This window comes from Scyliorhinus torazame, chromosome 5 (genome assembly GCF_047496885.1).
Source record: "Scyliorhinus torazame isolate Kashiwa2021f chromosome 5, sScyTor2.1, whole genome shotgun sequence".
Lineage (NCBI taxonomy): Eukaryota > Metazoa > Chordata > Chondrichthyes > Carcharhiniformes > Scyliorhinidae > Scyliorhinus > Scyliorhinus torazame.
The window spans coordinates 224698635-224710981 of NC_092711.1; positions in this window are offsets into that span (position 1 = coordinate 224698635).

A 12347-nucleotide genomic window follows, 5' to 3' on the forward strand; every position below is an offset into this window, starting at 1 on the left:
GGGTGTGGATGAGAGCGAGTGCTGAAACTACACATAGCCTGATCTTCAAGAGAACAATGATTCGGGAACACAGACCCTATCTGAAGGCAGTGCATGAGTTAAGTGACTGTATTTGGTGTGTTAGCTCAGAACGTTGAAGTTAAAATTATCAGTGATGTGGGGGGGGGGGGGGGTTTACCGCTCTGGGGGGGGGTTTACCATTCTGGGGGGGGTGTTTACCGCTCTGGGGGGGGTGTTTACCGCTCTGGGGGGGGGTTACCGCTCTTGGGGGGGGGGGGGGGAGTTTACCGCTCTGGGGGGGGCGGGAGTTTACCGCTCTGGGGGGGGGTGGTTTACTGCTCTGGCGGGGGGGGTTTACCGCTCTGGGGGGGGGGGGGGGGTTACCGCTCTGGGGAGGGGGGGTTTACAAAAAAAAAAAAAAAAAAATTATCAGTGATGTGTTGGGTACTCTGGATCTGTGGAGACTGTGTTTACCTGAGCAGCAACATAGACAGGCTACCAACACTTGTAATAGTACAACTCTATTTTATTTAACTAAGAGCAAACATGCTTGCACTGTGGGTCGACACTATGTTAGATTGACTGAAGACCTATGCCTAACCTAACCTATACTGCTAGCACATGGTGGATATTTGTGCTACTGACTGCGGGCTCTGTCTGTCTCAGAGGCTGCATCCCGAATGAGCGGGAAAACTAGTGCCCTCTGTCTTTATAGTGACCGTGCCCTAACTGGTGATTGGCTGCTGTGTTGTGTGTGTTGATTGGTCTTGCAGTGTGTCAGTCAGTGTGTGTCTCTGCACCATCATATACTGATGTGTATATTATGACATCCCCCCTTTTCTAAAAAAATGTGTGTTTGTGGCAATAAATAATGTAGTATGCGAATGTTCCTAACTATGTGTGGCACATGCGAGCATATTTACAGGACTATGTACAAAAACTCTAAGATATTTACATTGGAAGGTGTCTAGTGCAGATGGACAGTATGTAACACAAAATATAACTAGAACAACAGTATGTACAAACCAGTGAGTTAATCAAACAGGGTAACCAAACAAACAGTTCATGAGTTCAAAAATTCCATGAATTCAGGCAGTTCATAAATTCAGTCTCTGAGGCGGGCGTCAAATTCTGGTTGACCGCCTCAAGGATGGGTCGGGGCCGCTTGTTCTGGAATGGGCGGGACTGTGTCAGAATCAGAGGGTGGCAGAGCGAAAGGGAGATCTGCAAAGTCCATGACGGGTTCGTCGTGATGGCAAGGCAGGACATGATGATCTGGTGGTGAGCGAGGAAGGAGTCGTAGTGCCCGCCTATTTCAGCGAAGAGAACCATCTTGTAGACGAACCAAAAATGACCTGGGGGCCACTTGTCTGAGCACCACAGCGGTGGCGGACCAACCACCATCGGGAAGTTGGACACGGACCTCGTCATCAGGAGCCAGAGCAGGGAGATCCGTGGCGCGGGCGTCATACGCCGATTTGTGTTGGGCCCGAGACAACTGCATTCGACGAAGGACGGGAATGTTGTCCAAGTCCGGGACATGAATGGCCAGCACCAGTGTGCGATTCATCAACAACTGAGCCGGTGACAGGCTGGTGGACAATGGAGCTGATCTGTAAGCAAGCAGGGTGAGGTAAAAATCGGATCCTGCATCGGCCGCCTTGCACAGAAGTCGTTTGACAATGTGCACCACCTTTTCAGCTTTGCCATTGGATTGGGGGTAATGGGGACTGGATGTGACATGTGTGAAGTTGTATCGTTTGGCAAAATTGGACCACTCCTGACTGGCAAAACACGGGCCATTGTTGGACATGACCGGGAGCGGGATGCCATGGTGAGTGAAGGTTTCCTTGCACGCACGGATGACCACAGTTGAGGTGAGGTCGTGTAGCCTAACTACTTCCGGGTAGTTTGAGAAATAGTCCACTATGAGGACGTAGTCCCGGCCAAGTGCATGGAACAGGTCGATGCCCACTTTGGTCCAGGGGGACGTGACCAACTTGTGGGGTTGCAAGGTCCCCCTTGGCTAAGCAGGCTGGAAACGCTGGCATGTTGGGCAGTTAAGAACGGCGTTGGCAATGTCCTCATTGATTCCAGGCCAGTACACTGCCTTACGGGCCCGTCGGCGAGATTTCTCCACTCCCAGGTGGCCCTCATGGAGATGCTCAAGGACGAGGTTCCGCATGCTGTGCAGAATGACGATCCTGTCCAGCTTCAGTAGTATTCCATCTACCACCGCCAGGTCATCTTTAATGTTATAGAATTGAGAGCATTGGCCCTTGAGCCACCCGTCTGTCAGGTGGCGCATGACACGTTGGAGCAGGGGATCGTTGGCCGTCTCACGATGAATCTGGATGAGTCGTTCGTCCGTGGCGGGCATATTGGATGCGGCGAATGCCACCTGAGCATCAATTTGGCACACAAAGCCTGCTGGGTCGCAGGGTGTGGTGACAGATCGGGAGAGTGCATCTGCGATGATGAGCACCTTACCCGGGCCGTAGACGAGTTTGAAGTCGTACCACCTGAGTTTAAGGAGAATGCGCTGCAGGCGCGGCGTCATGTCGTTAAGGTCTTTTTGAATGACATAGACCACAGGCCACTGGTCAGTCTCGACTGTGAACTTTGGGAGACCATAGACATAGTCATGGAATTTGACGACTCCAGTAAGAAGGCCCAGGCACTCTTTTTCAATTTGCGCATACCGCTGTTGGGTGGGCGTCACTGCACGTGATTCGTATGCGACAGGAGCCCATGAGGAGGCATTGTCACGTTGAAGGAGCACTGCTCCAATGCGGGACTGACTGGCATCCGTGGAGATCTTTGTTTCTTTGGCCGGATCGAAAAAGGCCAACTCCGGGGCCTTGGTCAACTTCGCCCTAAGTTCCCGCCATTCTTGTTCGTGGGCGGGGAGTCATTGGAACTCGGTCGTCTTCTTAATCAGGTTCCTGAGAGCCGTGGTGTGGGAGGCGAGGTTAGGGACGAATTTCCCCAGGATATTGACCATGCCCAGGAAGCGGAGGACCGCCTTCTTGTCCTCCGGTGTCTTCATGGCCTTAATGGCAGATACCTTGTCAGCATCCGGCTGCACGCCAAACTGTGAAATGTGGTCTCCGAGGAATTTAATTTCTGTTTGACCAAAGGAGCATTTAGCCCTGTTGAGGAGGAGGCCATGCTCATGGATTCGTCGGAAGACGCGTTGGAGGCGATCAGTGTGCTCCTGCGGGGTGGTAGACCAGACGATGATGTCGTCCACATATACGCGAACCCCTTTGATACCTTCCATCATCTGCTCCATTATTCTGTGGAACACTTCCGATGCAGAGATGATGCCAAACGGCATCCGGTTGTAGCAAAACCGGCCAAATGGGGTGTTAAAGGTGCAAAGCTTCCGACTGGATGGGTCGAGTTGGATCTGCCAGAACCCCTTGGATACGTCTAGCTTGGTGAAAAATTTGGTGCGAGCCATCTCGCAGGTTTGCGCTTTGGAATGGGATAGTGTTCTCTCATAATATTGCGGTTGAGGTCCTTGGGATCAATACATATGCGTAATTCGCCCGATGGTTTTCTCACGCACACCATAGAGCTGACCCAGTCAGTCAGTTCTGTAACTTTCAAAAGTACGCCCGAGTCCTGGAGGTCCTGCAGCTGCTGCTTGAGGCGGTCCTTGAGGGATGCTGGTATCCTGCGAGGTGCGTGCACCACAGGTGTGGCATTTGGTTTTAACAAGATTTCATAAGTGTATGGGAGTGTGCCTATGCCCTCGAATACACCGTGGTATCGGGTGATGATGGCGTTCAGCTGTGTCCGAAAGTCAGCGTCCTGAGATGCGGAAGCGTCAGCGGGAGCCCGTGAAAAGCACGCAAAATGGCCGCCCTCATCCAGGCTTAGGCCCTGGAGTTGTTTAATGGCTTGCACCCTCTCTGCCTCGTGGGGATCTTGCCGTGCCGTTTCAGCCGCTTGAATGTGCAAGTATCGGTTAGTGGCGTGTTCATGCAGAACGCAGGTCTCGATGGTTAACGCAAGGGTGAGCTGTTTAACCTTGAGGAGCTGCTGGCGTAGGGGGTCCGATTGCACACCGAAAACGATCTGGTCACGGATCATCGAGTCGGAGGTGGAGCCGTAATTGCAGGACTGCGTGAGGATGCGAAGGTGGGTGAGGAAAGATTGGAAAGGTTCATCCTTACCCTGCAGATGCCGTTGAAAGGCACAGTGCTCAAAACTTTCATTTACCTCGATGTCACAGTGACTGTCGAATTTGAGCAGGACTGTCTTGAACTTGGGCTTGTCTTCACCTTCAGCGAAAGTGAGAGAGTTGAAGGTATGGATGGCGTGGTCCCCGGCCGTGGAGAGGAAGAGAGCAATCTTCCTGGCGTCTGAAGCAGCTTCCAGGTCTGTAGCTTCGAGGTATAGCTGGAATCGTTGTTTAAAGCTTTTCCAGTTCGCACCGAGGTTGCCGCTGATGCGGAGCAGCGGGGGAGGGCGGACGCTGTCCATACTACTGGATGGCTGATTGCTGGTCGAAGGCTGATCACTTGAAGGGAGGTCTATTAAACTCTAACATCACATACTGGTACCATGATGGGTTGGGTACTCTGGGTCTGTGGAGACTGCGCTTACCTTAGCAGTAACATAGACAGGCTACCAACACTTGTAATAGTACAACTCTATTTTATTTAACTAAGAGCTGTTAAACATACTTGCACTGTGGGTCGACACTATGTTAGATTGACTGAAGACCTATGCCTAACCTGACCAGCCTATACTGCTAGCACATGGTGGATGTTTGTGCTACTGACTGCGGGCTCTGTCTGTCTCAGAGGCTGCATCCCGAATGAGCGGGAAAACTAGTGCCCTCTGTCTTTATAGTGACCGTGCCCTAACTGGTGATTGGCTACTGTGTTGTGTGTGTTGATTGGTCTTGCAGTGTGTCAGTCAGTGTGTGTCTCTGCACCATCATATACTGATGTGTATATTATGACAAATAGTTGTGCTTTCCTTCTTATGACAGATGGCATTTGCAATGAAGAAGGAGAAACTGGGAGAATGGAATAAGATCCTGACAGGAATCGGGGTGGGGGGGAATCATAAACAAGGTATCTGTGGGAGTTGATGAGCTGATGGGCATATGACAGATATTGGTTGACTGAAATGGAAATAGAGGAGTCAAGGAATGGAAGAATCAGAGCTAGATCATGAGAAGGCGGTATCGTGAAAATGAATCCTACGTTGATGAGATTTTCCAGTTGAGAGTGAAAGGTGGAAACAGTATTGTTACAGTCTGAATCAGAAAAGATGAGTGTGGCGACCCGAGTGGAACAAAGGGTATTCCATATTTCCCATAAAAAGGCAGGCAGAAGGTCTTCACCAAATTGGATGGACATAGATCCTCAGGGAGAGGAGCAGAAATAGAGGAACAGTTCCCTCAAATAATGGAAGAGAGGCTGCAACTTCTCATTCTATAGAAGCATGAAACATTGGCTTATCCAATCAGCCTAGTATCCATTAATTGACATTAAAAACATTTTAGTCAGAACTCCTCTGTGTATCAGATCCCCAGTAGCAATGTTTCATTCTGTGTTTGTGTTCTGGAATAGACTCTGTATCATGTTGGCTGTTATTTGATCAGTAAAGTCACATGATTAGTACAGACCAATAAGGAGGCAGTGCGGAATGCTGCACTGAACATAGGAAACAACAAACAGTCATTTATTTTCAGCCTATAACATAGTAAAACATCGCAAAGCGATGGACCAGGCCCACCTCGACTAGGCTTCTATCTAGGCTGCGGTTATGCCACTAATCGGGAAGTTAGAGGCGTTCCACAATGGGACTGGACCCAATAAACCGAGCGAATGGGCTACTTTTTTTGGCTCAACAACATCGTCGGTGACAAAAGACAAACAGTGACCCTCCTTGCGGTCTGTGGGGCAGACACCTACAGCATTATCAAGAGTTTAACTTTCCCGGATTCACCTGACACCCGCCGGTTTGCGGAATGAGTTGCCTTAGTAAGCAACCATTTTGATCCAAACTGCCACTGACTGTCTGCCATTTTTGTTTTCACATGGTTGCCCAAACCCAGGGAGAGTCTGCGAACGTATTCCTGGCCCATTTACGGAAACTCGCCGAGTTCTGCGAGTTCAGACTGACATTATCCAAGGCGCCCAGAGACCTGTTGGTCTGTGGCAACCCAAGAACGCTTCCTGGGTGAAACACATCTCATTCTGAAGAAAGCCACCAAAATGGCCTAGTCCCAGGAGGGCACAGAGCACAGAGACCAGAAGCTCCGAGTAATGGCCGTCCTCAACCTAGGGTGCACAGCCAGACACAGAGCACCCTCTTCCCATGCTGTAGTTCAGGACTCCTTCATTTGGGGGTGCACCCCTCGAGACCAGAACCGGCATCAGCATTTTCCTGGCAAGAGACCATGGATTCCCCCACACCAGAGGCGCCCGACTTGCGGGATGGACGCACCGGTACATGGAGAGACCGGCATAATGGGCACCAGCAGGGAAGCCTGTTCACCCATCGCTACACCCCCGATGGCTGTGCCAGGGAATGGACCTATTTCGTGGAAGACCAGGCGGATGGGACCCACCATCTTTACAGTATCTCGGCACCATGGGTGGTGCCCATCCTGGTGATGGTCTGGATCTATGGTTTCCCTGTCCAAATGGAACTCGATACAGGGGCCGTGGTCTCATTGATCAGCCGCCGCAATTATGACCAAATTCTCTCGGGCATCTGCGGTTTAGCATTGCGGGACATCGATGCACGACTGGCAACATTTACGGGGGGGGGAGCCTTTGGAGATTGCGGGCACCTCGGACGTCCCCGTGGAATTCAGGGCACAATCAGAAAACCTACCATTGGTGGTAGTGAACGGTTCAGGCCCCAGTTTGCTGGGACGGGATTGGCTAAAGTGTCTCTGGCTGGACTGGCCGCATGTACACCAATGGGCCGGACGCATATTGACACATTTTACGGTCGATTTTCAAGACAGACAAGGTACCATCCGAGGAACCTCTGCCAAGATTTCAGTGGACCCAGCCATGGTACTTTTGGGGCAGTCCTGTCCCCTACCCACTGAAGCCCGAGGTAGATGTAGAATTGGACTACCTGGCGTAGTTAGGGATCATCTGGTGCAGTTCAGATTGCACCTGTTGTGCAAGTGATGATGCCGGATGGTTCCTTCTGTCTCTGCAGGGATTATAAGGTGACAATCAATCAGGTGTCCCGTTTGGACCGTTACCCGGTGCCCAGGATTAAAGACCTGGCTCAGCGGAGGGTGTACCTTCATCAAGCTCAACATGAGCCACGCTGATCTACAATTAGATTTAGAGCCAGCTTCACAGAAATACATGACCATAAACACACACACCTGTTTGTACAAGTAGCAGGTTGCCTTTTGGTGTATACTCCACATGTGCCATTTTTCAGCGAGATGGAGAATATTCTCCGAGGATTGCCACAGGTAGCAGTTTACCTGGACAGCGTATTGATCACTGATTAGTCCAACCGGGAACACATGAAGAATCTAGAGGAACAACATCATTTTGAGTCAGTTGACGTCCGCCTACGGCGTGAAAAGTGTGTATTTCACGCGAAAGAAGTAGTCTACTAAGGTTACATGATGAACAGGAATGGCTTGGACCCGGTAGACGACAAGGTACGAGCAATCCAGCAGACCCCCGTGCCAAAGGAAACTACAGAACTCCGGTCTTTCTTGGGCCTCAAACTGTTATGGTAAGTTCATTCCGAATGCATCCCCGCTGCATCTGTTGCAAAAGAAGGGCCAATGATGGTTTTGGTTACCCTCCGCAACTGATGGCTTTCGACAAAGTGAAATAGTGGCTATCAATGTCGCATCTGCTGACTCATTTTGACCCGTCCAAGCTCTTGTTGTTAACCTCCAATGCCTCACCTCATGACATCGGGCTGTTCTGTTGCACTAAATGGATGACGGAACAGAACATCTAATGTGCTAAGTGTAATTTTAAATTTAAACTTTTTTTAACAGAACGACCCCTTCCATTTGCCTCACGCAACCTGATGGCGGCAGAGCGGAACTACGCACAAATCGAAAAGGAAGGTTTTGGGGTGAAGCCATTCTCCCAGTATCTACTGACATACATTCATGCCATTTACTGACCACAAGCCCTTATTTGGGTTGTTCAAGGAAGATTCTCCCCCTCCTCTTGTGGTATCCAGCCGCATTCAACACTGGGCTCTGCTTATGGCGGCATATGAATACATGTTGGAACATCATCTGGGAACAAAGATTTTGACCGCAGATGCCCTCAGCCGGCTCTCGTTGCCCACCAGCACGGCGATGCCTACTGCGTCACATGAGGTAATTGCAGCCTTACATTTTAGAGACTCCTTGCGAGTTATGGCGGCCCAGGTAAAGGCATGGATGCAAAGAGACCGATTAGCCAAGGTCCGCCACACAGTGCTCTATGGGGCCCAGCATCATGCTCTGCCAGAGCATCTGCATGCTTTCACCACAAAGGTGGCCAAACTCAATGTGGTGGATGGCATCCTGCTGTGGAGGCCCCGGGTGGTCATCCCTGAGCGTGGCCAGGGAGCAATCCTGCAAGACCTCCACTGTGGACTCCCGGGAGTCTCCAAAATGAAGATGTTAGCCAGGAGCTATTGCTATTTGTGGTGACTCAGATATCGAGACTTTAGCAAAACAATGTACATAGTGCAATGAACACCAGAAGCTACCCCTTGCAGCTCCACTTTACCCATGGGAGTGGCTGGACCGATCATGACCCCGCCTCCATGTAGATTTTGTGGGACCCTTTCAAGGAGCAATGTATCTAACTGTCGTGGGCGTACATTCAAAATGCATGGACATCCACCGCATGACCAAGGCAACATTGCGACCCACCACTGAGCAGCTCTGACAAAAAGTTAGTGTTCACGTACTTTCCGAGCTGTTAGTATCGGACAACGGCACCGCTTTTACGAGTACGGAATTAACCGACTTTCAAGAGCAAAATGGGGTCAATCTTGTATTGACTAAAGACGTTTAAGCTTGGCATGTGGAATCAGACCTCCAGTTCCCCAGAGACCCGCCACAACCATTTCCCTTTCTACTACTATTTGCCACCACCAGAGTGCATGTGGAACTGTTAATGAATCATCAGCTGCGCACGTGGTTGCGCCTCATCTTGCCAGACATCGTGGAAAAGATCCGCGACCTGCAAGAACATGTTGAGACGCGACAAACCAGACCCATCAGGGAATTTGTAGTGGGCGACGTGTTTACGTCCAAAATTGTGCCGACGGGCGTTGTGGATCCCGGGGACGATAGTGACATAATCAGGGCCAGTCTCATACTCCGTGCAGTACAAGGCAAAGAATCGAACAGGGATATGGACCACCTCCGCAGCCGAGCCTTACAGGTCATCAAGGACAGATCAAAGCCCCCATGACCAGTGGTGCCCCTTCCTCCGGAGAAGCCATTTGTAATACCCAGTGAGGCAGGTGAGCCCCTCAAGGCGGAGATTCGGGAGGTCAACTCATCCGATCAGAGTCTGACATGGGTTTCTTTGCCAAAAGCCGTTCAAACGGGTCCAGCAGCGACCGCCGGGCCGAGCCCAGTAAACCACCCAGGCGTTTGGCCCGCAAAATGCACTCCACATTTTGTTATACCATTCTGGAACCAGAACAGCGGACATTCGTGAGACAGCATCGAGCAAAGCGGACAAAGGATCTTCCTCTTCCTGCCATCGAGAGGGAAGACCTATCAGACTGTGGGGAGGGTGTGGGGGTGAGGTAGTATAACCTTAACCAAGGGATCTGCAACCTCGCGGTCCCAAGTGTGGGCCAGGCGCATGAGACGCTTAGAGGAGTAGGAGGTGTAATAAAATAAGTATAATAAATTGGAATGTTCTTACAGTCATCACTTCTGAGTGGTCACTTGCCTGGGACCTTTCAGTGACCAAACGCTTGGTCAAAGGGTACTTTTTGAACGTGTTTCAAAGGAGATGGAGCAGTTTAAGGAGGGAATTCCTGAGCTTAGGGTCATGGCAGCTGAATGCGCAGCCGCACAAAAGGCCAGAATTGGAGATTGCAGGTGGTTGGCGGATTGAAGCTATTTACATAGGTAAGAGTGAGGCCAAGGTGGGTTTTGAAAGTGAGGAGAGAATTTTAAAATTCAGGCCTTGGCGGACTGAGAGTCAATATAGGACAAGGAGTATAGGGCTGCTGGATGAATAGGACCTGGTGGGGGTCAGGGTAAAGGCAGAGAGTTTTAGATGAATTCAAGTTTATGCGGGGTGCAAGCTGGGAGGCCAGCCAGGAAAGCATAGTCGAGTGTAATGGTAACAAAGACATGGAAATTGTTTCAGCAGCAAATGTGTTAAGCTGGGGCAGAGCTAGGTAATGTTATGGCGGTGGGAATAAACAATTTTGGTGATGGAGAAGATGTGAGATCAGAACCTCAGGGTCATATAGGATGCCATGTTAATGAACAGTTTGTTAAAGCTCAGACAGTGACTAGAGAGAGGGAAAGAGTTGAGGCTAAGGAACAGAGTTTGTGGAAGAGACCAAGGCCACTGTCTTCCCAAACTTTAGTTGGTGGAAATGTGTGTTCATCCAATACTGGATCTCGGACGAGTGTTAGGAATGTGGGAAATTAATTAGGTTAACAGTGAACTTGAGATGAAAACAAAATAACAGGAAAAAGACAAGCAGGCATCTAGAAGAATAATGAGATGCAATTTATCCAGTAACAAGATTAGCAAACATCTAGACATTGAGGTGTGAATGGCCAAATCAGAAACATTGTTCAGTGAGATCACTGGAACCTTGCAAATGATAACTTCTAAAGGCAAATAATTTGAGAGAAGGACCCGGGTTCGATCCTGGCCCCGGGTCACTGTCCATGTGGAGTTTGCACATTCTCCCCGTGTCTGTGTGGGTCTCACCCTCACTACCCAAAAAGATGTGCAGGGTAGGTGAATTGGCCATGCTAAATTCGCCCTTAATTGGGAAAAAAAAGAATTGGGTACTCTAAATCTATTTTTTTTTAAAGAATTTCAAAGATGTAGACAACTGAATCCACAGAGAGGAATATCAAGACTTCCGGGTGCGGCGATGACCAGCTAAGTCGCACGTTTCGGCAGCTCCCGGTGGAACGGACTTTTGGGCTCTTAATAGGAGCCCCAACGGCAATTTAAACGGCCAAAAACACTGTGCGGTAAACCAGAAGGGAATCCCACGGACACGCATGGATAAGGGAGAGGATAGCGGCCGGATTGCGGAGGATCCTCTGGAGCAGCGGCAAGGAAGGCAAGCTCAAAGCAAGATGGCGTCGGAAGATGGCCGTTTGTTATGGGGCCCGGACCAACAAGAGTTCCTGCGGCGCTGTGTGGAAGAGCTGAAAAAGGAGTTGAAGAAGGAGCTGTTGGCCCCGATATTACAGGCGATTGAAGGGCTAAAGGAGGAGCAGAAGACCCAAGAGCAGGAGCTTCTGGTCGTGAAGGCAAAGGCTGCTGAAAATGAAGACGAAATACAGGGCCTGGTGGTGAAGACAGAGACGCACGAGGCACAGCACAAAAGGTGTTTGGAAAGGCTGGAAGTACTGGAGAATAATTCGAGGAGGAAGAATTTAAGGGTTCTGGGTCTTCCCGAAGGCGCAGAAGGGGCGGACGTCGGGACATGTGAGCACGATGCTTCACTCGCTAATGGGATCGGAGGCCCCAACGGGCCCTTTGGAGGTGGAGGGAGCTTATCGAGTTTTGGCGCGAAGACCGAGGGCTGGAGAAATACCTCGAGCTATAGTGGTGAGGTTTCTCCGCTATAATGACAGAGAGACGGTCCTCAGATGGGCGAAGAAAACTCGGAGCTGTAGGTGGGAGAACGCGGTGATCCGCGTATACCAGGATTGGAGTGCGGAGGTGGCGAGAAGGAGGGCAAGTTTTAATCGGGCTAAGGCGGTGCTTCACAAAAAGAAGATCCAGTTTGGAATGTTACAACCGGCGAGATTGTGGGTCACACACCAAGGGAAGCACCACTACTTTGAGACGGCAGAAGAGGCGTGGACATTCATTGTGGGTGAGAAGCTGGAATAGTCTGGCGAGAGAAAGAACTTTTGGGACAAAGTGGTGGGGTGATTATGTGGGGTGAGAAAAAGGGGGGGGGGATGTTTTTGTTTCAATTTGTTAGTTTTGCGATCCTGTAACTTTTCTCTCTTCCCAATGTTGGGGGGGGGTGTAGTATGAGGAACTGTGGGCGCCGGCCATTAGGGGCGGGGCCGAGTGGGAAACGCGGGCTTTATTCCCGCGCTATGGTAATTATGGCGGGAATAGGGACACAGGAAGGAGGGGACCTCG